This window comes from Protopterus annectens, chromosome 8.part0, assembly GCF_019279795.1.
Source record: "Protopterus annectens isolate FY-2018-M chromosome 8.part0, PAN1.0, whole genome shotgun sequence".
Classification (NCBI taxonomy): Eukaryota; Metazoa; Chordata; order Ceratodontiformes; family Protopteridae; genus Protopterus; species Protopterus annectens.
Genome location: NC_056741.1, coordinates 1149375146 through 1149388880, shown reverse-complemented (window position 1 = coordinate 1149388880; position 13735 = coordinate 1149375146).

Genomic DNA, 13735 nt, shown 5'->3' with positions numbered 1-13735 from the left:
CCCTGGGCCTCTACTAAAAATTAGCTTTTGTTCCAAGTCAAACTTTCCTGGTTAACAAATGTTAAAAATGACACGCATTTGAATATCAGACTTCATATACTTCAGAAAGTGCATGGTAACACAAAAGCTTTTATTCTAGCAATTTGTTTAAGTGTATAAGATGGATATTTGAAATTTGTCCCTATTTTTGGGACTGTATTCCCCCATTATTGGCTTCATCCAGGTTTTTTGTTCTAAGGTGGGCGGCACAGTGGTGCAGTGGTTAACGTTGTCGCCTCACAGCAAGAGGTTCTCCGGTTCGATTCTCGGCTGGGGTGCCTTCTGTGTGGAGTTTGCATGTTCTCCCTGTGTTTGCGTGGGTTTCCTCCGGGTACTCCGGTTTCCTCCCACATTCCAAAGACATGCATCTGGAGCATTTCTCCCTGGGCCTCCACTGAAAACAGGCTCTGTGGAACCTAGTCGAACTTTCCCGGTCAACAAATGATAAATAAATAAAAAATAAATAAAGGTTGATAGCTATGGTAAGAACTGAATTCACTGAATATGTTTGGGGGCTATATTCCCCCATTACTGGCTTTGTCCGGGTGTTTTTTGCTAAGAGATTGAGAGCTATGGTGAGAACTGAATTCACTGAATGTTTGGGGGCTGTATTCACCCATTATTGGCTTTGTTCAGGTGTTTTGTGCTTAGAGGTTGACAGTTGTGCTATGGTGAGAAATTAATTCACTAAATGGTAGCCATTTAAGTTTCCGTCTTTCTCTTTCATAAAACAGCTTATTTGGCATAGTGGTATGTTGTTCTGACTGTTTTGCACAGGGTCCTGGGTTTAAGGCTTGGCCGTGAAATGTATGGTGGTAACACGGCATTTTATTCTAGCAACTTTCCAACATTATACAAGCAATGTTTAAAACGTGTCCCTGGTTTTTGGGCTTTTGTCCCTCCCACAATAAACTTTGGCTTTTTCCAGATTTATTTGTGCTGCAAAGTTCAGAGATACAGCTGAATGAGTAGATTTTACAAGGAGCTGAGAGCTGCAGGGGAGCAAAAGTTTAGTGCTGCTTATGCTGATTTTGCTTGCCTTGTTAATAGCACAACAGGTAGTATACTTGCTTTTGATGCAGAAGGCTGTGGGTTCTACTCCCACAGTAGATAGATGCATCACTGATACTGTACTGTGCAAAGGGAGTGGATGCTGCACTCCTTTTTGGTGAAGATACCTAGTAACTATGAACCTGTTATTAGTTTGCCATCCATTCCCTATTGCAATACTGCTAGCTTATCATTTTTTTAGTGTAAGACAGGCAAGGGTAACAGGCATTTTATTTGTAGATGAAGCAATGAAATACAAAGTTGTTTGCTAGCAGCAGCCTCTTCATTAGTTACAGATCTCTTTAATGTGGAATTATTTAGATGACTTTTACTTCAGAGATTGTGCATATGTACTGATACTGGTGGACTGTAGAAATTTGAGTAGACTTTTATGATGGAAATGTTCTGAACTGGGCAGTTTTGTCATTACCGGTGCATGCATTTTCTTTCATTGTTTACTGGAAAAATTTAAAAACAATAAATTTACAACACCCTCCAAAACTGTACTGTATTGTACAAGGAATATAATTTAATACAATCAGGAAGGTGTATGAAAGAGCGTGTGTATGTTTCATGTGCAAGGGGCCTGTGATTTGAAAACAGCCCAAACCCAAAGTTAATCTGCCACTGGCAAAATGTATTTTCTTTGAATGTGGGTTTCAATGCTGTTTCAGTAAATGTGAGTTTTCAAGGGCAGAGAAATTTTAATGCTAAGTCTGTTTTCATTGTGAGACTGCATTGCTTTGTTTAGCAGATATGATATCTATTAGTGTTTGTGCTGTAAAATGGAAAATAAAACTTTCAAATGAAGTCCAAATCATCGCAGAAGTAAAGCAGTATGCACATTAGTGTTTATGGTTTTCGTTTTTTGGCTTTTCCCGGTTAGTGTTTATGGTAAATGGGGCGAAATAGCCAAGTAATGGTTCATTGGAATGGCTGTGGGGGATGGGGGAGCTCAATTCGACCATGATTTTGTGAGGGCGGGCAGCAAACTCAGACAGCCCCGGCTGAACTATACCTCTCAACTGTCCAGATTTTTGCAGAATGAAGAGATTTTTGCTTCTTATTTTTGGTTTGTTCCTCATAAAATTTGTGATTTTCTGTCAAATCATTTAGGAATGAAGTCACTAAATATTGACAGACACTAAGTTTCAGACTTCATAACCTTCAGAAAAGTGCATGCTAAAGCAAGACCTGTTATTCTATCAACTGTCTCAGTTTATGCAAGATCGATTTTTAGTACTTTTTATATGTTCCCCCCATATATTTGGCCTTGTCCAGATTTCCTGCATTAACAGGTTGAGAGGTACATGCAAATAAATTGCTTTATAGAATTAGGCAAATCCAAACCTCTCAACTGTCCCTGATTTTGGCTCAAAATGTTGCTCTTCTCCTAATAATCTCTCTGCAAAATGGCAATTTTGGAAGAAAACACGGAGGGTTTACAATTAATAAATAACTGTAATAATCAGTTATAGAGTGCTTGTATTTCAGAAATGCATGTAGATTCTTTTATTTTGTCAGCTGCTCAAGTTAGCAGTACTAATATTAAAAAGTGTCCCTTCTTTGACAGGTTCCCAGCTGTATTGCGTTGCTATTTTATATTTTTGAATCACATTTTGGTCCATTTTTCATAAAATTGTGTTTTTTTGGCAAATTAGTAGCAAATCATTAAAGACTGAAGTTAGAAAATAATCACAGACATTTCAGTTTCAGATTTCATACCCTTCAGAAAATTCATACTAATGCACTATTCTATTATCTTTCTAAGTTTAAAAGAGCAATATTTAAAAATTGTTCTTATTTTTGGGCCTTTATCCCACATCTATGTATGGCTTTGTCCAGATTTCTTGCTCTGAGGTTGAGAGGTATGACAAATATGTCAGGGCCTTCCCAGTCAGCCAGAGACATTTCAAATTGTGATCTACTTGTTGCACCCCACTCCCCCATGTAGTGACTCTGGATGTGTCCAAGCAAGGCAAGGAACAATTATGCAGTGTAAATGTGCAGACTATCCCCCCATCCAAGGTAGACACAAGTACTACAATGGCTTTTCATCTGTCCTTGATTTTGCAGAATCTTCTGGTTTCTGTCATATTTTTATACTGTTGATTTATGCTCATTATTATTCAGAAAGTGCCCGTTGCTCTGTGTTTAAGGAGCAATGCTTTAACAACCATCTGGTAAGCTTGTCTGAGATTGTAAGATGCAAGTAAGTTTTAATAAGCATACTGTTAATGAATTGCCAACATTGAAAGCCTTTCTGTTGTTGCCATGCAGAGAATACTTACATAACTAGATAACATATAAGCCTTGGGTATTGAAATGCATATGACAGTATTTGTAACAAAGGACAGGATTACATTATTTTAAGAGCTCATTACAGGCTTTACCTGCAAACTAAACAGAATGCCAATTTATCATGTGTGGTCCATATCCTGTGCAGTAATCCTTTAAGCAATGTATGTTGAGCTTATTTCCTGTTTGCTTTTCATTTTTTACTTTGATCATGTTTTCCCCATGAAACAAGTATATAGTTGTTGTCAGGCAGCAGGTCTTTTTTGGATAAGAAACATTTTTACATGTGGGGGTATCAGAGAGATTGCTACTTTCAGCATGTTACTTGGTAATTTAATAAAGCTGAATATAAATTATAATTAAAACTGGAGTGCAAGGAGAAGTGGTTTGAGTTGAGTGCTGCTTGTTTTTCTTATACTTGATTTTGACTAGCATTCCAGTAATGCATTTAAAAAGTAATTTATTTTTTCATGCCTCACAACCTTTTTGTTTCCATCTAGATATTAAATACGCTGCCATGCAGCTAATGGATTGAAATATTTTTTTTCTTCTACACTTTTTTTTTCTTGATTGGACTCTTATAATAATGGTTTGGCACACAGGGCAGTGTATTTAATTAAAGTTACAGTTTTTGTGGTTTTTAGCATAGCTCCTCCCCTTTCTAGTTGGCCACACCCATTCCCATTGACCCCACCCATTCAGCTGTCTCCTGCAACCCCCCTTTGATTTGAAGTCACCAGCCACCACTGAGTCTATCTGCATACAAACAAATAACCAAATAAAATTGGTTAAAAGTGCAGGTAGAGTTATACACTAAGCTATTCTTTTATTATTAAATACAGTAAAAACAGGTAAGTGCTTGTATACCTATTCTTCAGAACTTACCTTTTGTAACATTTTTATATAGCCGTGTAATAGATAAAACAATCAATAGTTGGCAAACATTAATAAGATACTAAACAACAATGAACAATTAAATTTCTCCTCATTCTCTTGGCTTTCATGTAATTTAAAAAGACAGGCTCATCTTAATCAACATTAAAGTGCAAAACCATAAAGTCAACTAGGTAATGTTAAAATAATAAAATAATAAAGTTAATACATTTCAACAGTTATCATTATTAATATAAAATATGAAGTTACATTGTTTTATAATTTGGGTGCCCTAAGTTTCAATAAGTTGCTTATTGAAATAGCTTCATTCAGTCCTGGTGTTTCACTGGCATCGAACCTCACCTGCCATAAAACCTCTTTGTAAACCAGGGTATATTCCCATGGACCACCATTGGTGTTTTTACCATTTGCTCTAAGACAAAAAAATAAAACTTTCTGTTCCCTTTAGATATTTCTTTGTGCTTATACAAAGCATTGGTATCCTCTTTATTTTCATAAAGATGTTCATATATATATTTATGGAGGGGATGTTTGATCTTCCCAGCATAAAATGAGTGGCAGTGGTCACAAATTTCCAAATAATATGCACCGGATGTTTTGTAATTAAATCCCTGAAAAAAAAAATGTAAAGTGTATTTTATAGTGGGTAACTCAATGATTTCTCTTTCGTATATGTAACTGCAGTGTCTGCATGCTTCGCATCTCTTAGTTCTTTTCTTCAAACTTGGACAAACAATTTTTTTTTATTTGAACTGTCTTTCTCTATTTTTTCTTTCAGTTATACTGACTTCTGAAACAAAAGGTAGGTCTGTCACCTAAACATGCTCTAATTTCAGGGTCCACTCCAAGTATATTCCAGGTACTAAGAATAAAATACTTTGATTGTGTAACTCGCAGGACTATACTTAATAAGCATACCATGTGCAAAATTTAAACTGGGACCTTTTTGACTTGTTCCTGGATCTACCAATGTTCATAAATTCCTTACCTAACAAGGGGGTAAATTTAAAATTTCTCCCAGTATAATTTCATCATGAAGCTCTTGTAATATAGCCTCAGGATAACCCCTTTCAAGAAACATCTCTTTTAATGTACTTAGCTCATAATGCAGGTGTAGATCACTGAAAACAATCCTAGCAAGTCTAACCTTTGATCTTTAACCAAACTTCTCTTTTGTTTGAATGGATGACAACTTTTGAAGTATAAATAACTGTTGGAAAATATTGGTTTCCTGTAAATGGTAGACTTAAATTCCCACCCCAAAATAACTCCATGCAAGTATGGTGTGGTGCAAGGCCAAAACTCAACCATGAGCAAAAAGAAAAATGCCATTACATAATAGTCAGCTGTGAATATGTATTTCAGGCAGGTATGTGCCTTGCATTGCTCAGCATTCTACCGTCATCAAAAATTATGTCACAGATTGAACAAGAAGATGCTTGACTTTAACAATTGGCTTAGATTCTGGCGTTATTCCAAGGGACTTCAATACTTGTCAGCATGGAGGTAAGTGGTTCACAGGCCAAATATCTTTGCCAAGGTTGATCTGCACCTGTCTGGATATTGGCTAAAACTTTATAGACCCCCTCAGACCCTTTTTGGCAATGTCAAATTAACCAAATTAACAGCTTAAAAAATAAAACCTAAATGAACCTAAAAGTGTTACCGCACAGTGCTAGGAACCTTAACAAGAAGCTCCATACCCAACAAGCTCTCCTCACACTGGAGAATATAGACATCTGTGCCACTACAAAGACATGGTTTAAAGACCCAGATAGTACTCCAGTAGTGCAAGGCTTCCATGCCTTCTACATGTTAGGACAATTAGCCACTCAGATGGGCACTAAAGGTGGAGGTATAATTATCTACATTAACAACAAGTATACTTCTAGGTTGGTTAAACAGGATGATGTCTTGGAGCTCATCTACTTGCAAATCACCAAAGATAAAGTTCTTTACCTTATGTTAGCAATCTATAGGGCTACCATCTATGCCCCATGAATCCTATAACTCATACCTACACCCACTGGAGGCACACAAATTCCAATCAAATACCCCCATTCATGGCAGACTTCAAACACCCCTCTACGGACTAAGAAATATACACTGCCTCCAAATTGCAGGGATGTTTCCTGGACTTTATTAACACAAATACCTTTGATCAGATAGTGCTCACTCTAACAAGAGGTTCAAACACACTGGATCTAGTACTCACCAATATGGGAGAGCACTGCACCCCCATGTCACTTCCTCACTGGTGAAATTGCATCAGAAATAAAAATCAACTTAAAAACATCAAAACCCCTAACAGTTAGGAAGTATTTAAAAGCAAACTAAATCCTATTAAGCGATGGTATCTCAAAATTTACTGCTCCTACAACCTATGCGGAATTGCTCACAGAATCCCAGTGCAACCATGTAAATGGCTGCATGAAGGCTGCTGTCCCTACCAGAAGTAAGCCTTAAACAAACCCACAAGACAAACCACATTGGTGGAATGCTAACCTTAACAGGGCAGGGTATACAACAAAAAGAACAAAATAATGGCCAAAATCAGAAAGAACAACTCTCAAGCTTACTAATTAAACTAAACAGGAAGCTACTTAAATACAGCAAGGCCAGTTGCAAGGTCAAGATAGCCTCTCAGGCTAAAGATAAACAGAAGACCTTCTACAACTATGACTGAAACCTAACCCGAGCAAAGTAATATGGTGTATCTGCTAGCTGACAAATTGAGCTCTGACTTTAGCCTCCCCGTGAAATCCCAACTAGCAACACCCCCCCCCCCCAACTATTAGCAGGGAAAAGGTCATGGTGGCACATGCTAAGGCCAAACACTCAGCCTCAGTGGGCCCAAACAATATCCTGTGTTGCCTCCTAAATTGCTTGAAACATGACCTATCAGGACCACTTGAGTCACTTTTCAGCTACAGCCTCAAAGCAGACTATGTATCATGTGAATGGAGCACTGCAATGGTTATCCCTCATTACAATAGTGGACCAACAGCCAACCATGAAAACTACAGACCATCGGTCTGACTAGTCTAATATGCAAGACCATGGAATGAATTATCATGGAAATAATCAACAAAGAAATTGGCAACCTAGAGTCACTGAATCCATCCCAATATGATTTGTCAAAGGATGGTCATGTATACTCAACCTGGTAGAATTCTTGAGTGCCACCAAAGCAATGGATGAGGGGAAAACAGTACATACCCCCTACCTAGACCTGACTAAGGTGTTCAGTACAATATCCTACTCAGGTATTGTTGACAAACTCACTGAACAAGGTATAAATTCCTATATAACTCACAGGATTACCTGCTGGCTCACAGATACAACTCAAGAAGTCAGGACTGGTGAGACCACCTCCATCAAGCAACCTGTCACTAATGGACTGCCTCAGCATTCAGTGTTGGGCCTGTCCTGTTTGGCATCTACTTCTAGGAGGTCAAGGCTTATACCAAGGGCCTCTGGGTAACCAAGTTTGTAGATGACATGCATATTGGGAGCTATCATAGATTCCCTTCATGGCACTAACATCCTGCAATACCATCTAACAAAGGAAATGACTGGTGCTAAAGCCACAGACTAAAGCTGAATGGCAAGAAGTACATTGTAATGCTTTTTGAGACAAAAGACCACTCAGGGTAATTACTCCATCAATAAGATACCCCTCTGAGTTGATCCAGTAGTTAGGTATCTGGGAACATGTGTAGGCAGTAATCTGGTCTTTGACCAACATGTAGTCATGTAGTAAGAAAACCATTCTATGTGGCCCAATGTATAAGTAAGGATAGGACATCCAGGTTCAAGGAAGTTATACTACCACTTTACTCAGCCCGTATTAGACCCATCACTGAGTACAATCCCCCTTTGGTATGCACCTGACCAGGCATATGCAACAGTTGGAATGTCTACAGTGGTTCCTCACCAAGAGAATCCAGGGTTTAAACACGTTGTCCTTTACAGATCACCTTAAAACCATAGCTCTATACTCAGTCCCCTACAGGTTACTGAGAAGTAATCTATGCCTGCTATATAAGGCACCCTCAAATTCAATCCTGATGGATCTTTTGCACATCTGCAAAATGAATAGCACCAGAAACACTAGATCCAAGGATTTAAACTTTGCTTGCAACATCAATAGAACATGCAGGCAAGACAGATATTTGTCTTAGAGGATCCCACACCCTGAAATAAGCTCCCAATCCATGTGAAGCAGTCTATCCCTAACCCTATTCAAACATAACCTTGACCATTGCCTTCAAAATCAAAAGTTCACCTCTGGTTTGACCCATATTTATTTATTTATTTATTGACATTTGGTGACCGGGAAAATCCAACTGGGTCATAAACCCATTTTCAGTGGAGGCCCGGGGAGAAAAGCTCCAACAGTGACAAAAAATACAAAAGTGGTTGCATTATAATCAAATTAAAGGATATAGTATAAAAGATAGAAAGTATAAAAATACATAGTTGCAAGGAAGTAAAAATAAAAAGTATAAAAATACATAATATAAAAAGTACAATAACACACCTTCCAGGGCAAACGTAGTACTGCTTAAGTAGTAAAGACAATAATAAATGAAATCAACAGCAAATCAGTACTCCACCCATGCAGTCCATGAAATGAGTCCACCATGAAATAAAGTAAAATAAAATATAATATATATTTATTACAAAACTGGTAAGCCCTTTCACATAAGAGCTTCTTCAGACCATCAAACAGACAAATACTGGTCAAGTACATTTAAATAGTATAAGTGCACCAATCAGATAACACCAATCATCTCAATGCTGAAATACATTTAAAGAGACATCACATTACCCACATAGAAGCTTCTAAACTAAAAGCATACCTATCAAAATATAAAATATATCTATGGGAAATATATATAACATAAAAAATATGATTTAAAAATACATGCATAACACAATACATATGCTTGGGTCAAATGCTACTTGACACTTGAACATGCTCCTATGTGAAAATGCTTACCAGTTTTGTAATAAATAGATATTCTGTTTTATTTTACTTTATTTCATGGCGGACTCAATTCATGGACTGCATGGTTGGAATATTGCTTTGCTGCTGATTTTATTTATAAAAATACATAGTTGCAAGAGTTTATGTCCATACTTATTTACATAAGGATGCTTACAAATATTTATACAAATTTTGTAATAGTTATTAAACATAGAAAGATTTTATGGTTTTGAAGAGGAGAGGTGATAACTTGTATAAGTAGTTGAAAGGGTAGAAGTAGTATCAATAGTTATTTGCAGGGTAGGTTATTAGGGATTAATGAGATCTGGTGCATTCAGAGTTTCAAAGAAACTGAGCTAATTTGTGATTGTGGATACCATACTGGGCTGAGGGATTTGAAGGATGAGATTAGAAGGATTCAGGCTGGTAAGATGATAAAGGAGTGTGGAAGATGAGTGGAGAGAGGGGAAAAAAAGAAAAAACCTAGGAAGGTAGAAAATTAGATGTTAGCTGTTGGGCATGGGCAGGTCCAGGAGTTATGGAGGTAGTTTTTAGTGTGAGTTTTAACTTTTTGGAGTCTTTTATACTGGTAATATTATTTGGTAGGTTGTTTCAAAGTTTAGCTATGACATACGAATAGAGACACTTGCCAGCTCTTTTGTTGGGTTTGTGTACGTCTAGGAGTTGTCTATTGGTGGATCAGAAGTTTCTGGTGGGAATATAAGTGTGCAGGGTAGATTTTAGGCCTAGACAGTTATCAGGTTTATATATTAGTCTTTGTATAATGGAGAGATGTAGATAGTCAAGATGGTGGGGATATTCTAGCCAATTGAGCACCTTTAGAGTATAGCAGTGGTGAGTGCAATATGAGGAACTTGTAGCAAATTTAGCAATTTTATAACAACAAGGCTGGAGTTTGGTTTTGAGAGAGGTGTGAAGATTATTAAAAATGGGAGCACCATAGAGTAGCAAGGGGATCAGGTAGGTATTAGCTAGTGCTTTTTTGGTACCTGGGTCCATAGAGTTTTTATATCTATAGAGTGTTCCTAGTTTGAAATGAGTTTTTTAATGGTATTAAGTATGTGTTGTTCAAATGTGAGTTTGTTGTCTATAGTGATGTTGTTTAAATGTGAGTTTGTTGTCTATAGTGATACCCAGTAGTTTTGCACTAGTTACAGTCTCAATCTCAGTTTTGTTGTGGGAATAGATTTTGAAGTCAGATGTGTTACAAAAAAGTAAATGTTTAGTTTAGTTAGGGTTTAGTAATACTTGTGCGTCAGTTAGCCATGATTCTATTGAGATACATGCTGTCTGTTTTTTGGGGGCAGGTCGGGCAGGTTGCTAGAGGAAGATATGATTGTGGAATTATCGGCATATTGAATTAGTGTGCTCTGATGGCTGACAGTGTGTAGGTTATTTATGAATATGTTGAAGGAGAGGGGTCCTAGAATGGATCCCTGTGGGACTCTGGTTTCATTGGTCTGCTATAGGGATAGGCAACTCTGCCACTTTACGCATTGTTGTCTATTGGTAAACCGTTGCTTGGAGGGTGGTGAACATCCTATTGCTGATAGTTGCTGAAGTAATTTGTTGTGTGAGACCATGTCAAAGACCTTTGATAGATCTAGTAGTACTACTGAGGTGTGTAGATTGGAGTCTTTAGCTTTATTTACAATAGCAGTAAAGGAGATAAGAGCTTTTGTTGTACTATGACTAGGCCTGAAGTTATGCTGGGTGGATGTGAGGAGATTATTATAGGTAAGGTGGTTTTGCAATTGCATATGTATGCATCCTTCAAGCAGTTTGAATAGGGAAGAAAGGATAGAGATTGATCTATAATTTGTAAAATCGTTAAATTTACCTCCTTTGTGCAGAGGGGTTATGACTGATTCTTTCCAGAGGGTGGAGACATATGATTCTGAAATAGGTTGATTAATAAGAATGCTAACTGGGTAAGAGATAGAGTCTCTGGCAAGTTTTAGGTATTCCGATGGAAGATTGTCTGAGGATGATGAGCAAGGCTTAAGCTTAAGGAGAAGTTTATGAATTGATGTAGCAAGTACTGGTTGTATAGAGAGAGGAGGTATAGTAGGATATTGGTAGAGGGTAGACAAGGTGGTGTTGTTGTTATTGGTAGTTTGGGGGGATTTTTGTAGTTATTGGAATTTGTATTAGAGTTAAAGCCTGACACTAGTGTAGCTATACTGTCAATGAAGTGGGTATTAAACATATTAGCTATTTCTGTATGCGTCTCATCTAGGTTTGAAGATGAATTTTGTGTGGACCATGGGGAAACAAGTGATGCAAGGGTTTTCCAAAAAGTTTTTGGGATTGATTTTATGGTTAGTTAATTGCTGTGAAAAATATTTTTTATCTGCATTCACTGATTTTTGGCTTTATTATGTAGATGCTTGTAGTTTTGCAAGTTGGCATCATTTTTATTTTTCAACCAATTTTTCCAAGCCCTGTCTCTAATTTGTAATATTTGTTTGGTTGCTTTGGTTAGCCAAGGTATGTGATCAGCCTTAGTTATTTTTGTTCTAAGAGGGGCTAAGTCGTTGAGGGTATCTAGGAATGTTTTATTGAAATAGCTGACTGCATCATCTAGAGGTAGAGTTTTTAATGGGGACCAGTTAAGTGATTTTAGTATGTTATTAAACTGGTTTAGACTGAAATAATGTTACATTCCTGGATGTTTTGTCGATATGGGATTTGGGCTTTTGGGAGGGACTCTATAAGTATAACCTTTAGATGGTCACTTAATGTATTGGGAAGTGTATTGGAGTTTGAGCATTTGAGAGGGTTAGAGACAAGGATCCAGTCGAGGATTGAGCTTAGGTTGTTGTTGTTTTGTATTGTAGTAGGGGAAGTGGCCAGTTGAGTGAAGCCGTGCAAATGGATACTATTTGCTGTTGAGTTGGTAGATAGATTTAGTCAACTGATATTGACATCTCCCACGATTACTTTCATTAGAGATGTTTTTGGATGCCCATGAGAGAAAATCGTCTAGAACAGAGATGTTTTGGCCTGAGGGAATATATATTTTTATAATACAGAGTTGTTTATTATTGTTTCTTTTCAATGATGCTATGAGTATTTCAGCATTGCCAAATGTAGGAATGGTTTTAGAGCGTGGTTAATTAAGGCTACATCTCCCGCTTTTTTGTTGATTCTATCATTTCTCAGTATGCTATAGCCTGGTGGGAGAATTTCAGTATCTTTGATGTGCGATTTTAACCAAGTTTCAATGAGATCTACTAGATCTGGGGAATAGTGTGATAACCATGAATGGAATTCAGTTGTTCTGTTTCAGATGCTGCGTATGTTTAGGGTGACTAGCATCAGATGTTTTGTTGACAGTGTTTGGGATGGGGAGTGGTTTTGACGTGGACCAGGATTGGGGTGAATGTCACCACATTTTTGTAGGTCATTAAGATAAGGGGAATATTTGTTGTGGTTGACTAGAATTTTGTTCAAAAATGAGGCCAGATGTATCTTTGGGGTAGGTTATAAGGAGAAGTCAAGAATTTGTCGCTTTAAAAAGAAAAGTATGTTAGGGTGATGAGGGTTGGGGATATGTTGGAGAAGCGGTTTGAATGTTTGCAATGGTGGTTTGAGGATGTGGGTGATATTGAAGTTAATATTTTATGTGAAAAGGTAAGGGAAGTGGTACGTGTTAGTGTGAGAGTAAGTAAAGTGAAAATGGTTAGAAGGTTATTATGACTGAGTTGTAGCATTTTGCAGTAGTGACAATTTGTATTTGAGTTTTATATGGGAGTGTTTAGGAATATAGTAATGTTGTAACAGGGATATGTTAAGTAGGATTGAGAAAGAGTGGAAATAAGGTATCTAATAAAGAGCAAAAATAGTTTGTAATTGGGCAAAGGAAGATAGGAGGTGGAGCTTGAGTCTGTATAAATGTAATTGAAGAGGAGTGGGTGGGTATGAGGGTAGGATAGGGGACTGAAGTGAGCCTGAGTGTAACGAGGGTGAACAGAGGGGGTAGAACTAGTTTATGGCGTGGACAAAAAGAAAAGAAACTGTGTGTCACTGGCTAGATCAGATTGGTTTTCAAAGAGCTATTCACTTTTTAAACTCCTTGGATAAGTTAGGCAGTTTCTAGCAGGAACTGAACAGGAACTGAAAAAAGTATTAGGAAAAAGTGATTAGTACAGGGTTTGAGCACATGAGTATAATTCAGTAACAGTCATTGAAACATATTTCCCAACAGAGCAACTTTTACAGCCTAATGTATTCGATAAGAAAGTACACAGTCTATCAAAGCATATTCCTAAATGGCTTTGCTTTCTATTATAAGTATACTAATAGGAAAAAAAACATTACAGGTATTTGAAAAACATAACCCCTGTTTTCATTATTTGCACTATCTGCTATATTAACACTTCAATAAACTCTCAACTGTATTCAGTAAAACAGCAACTAAAAATACATTATGGTTGC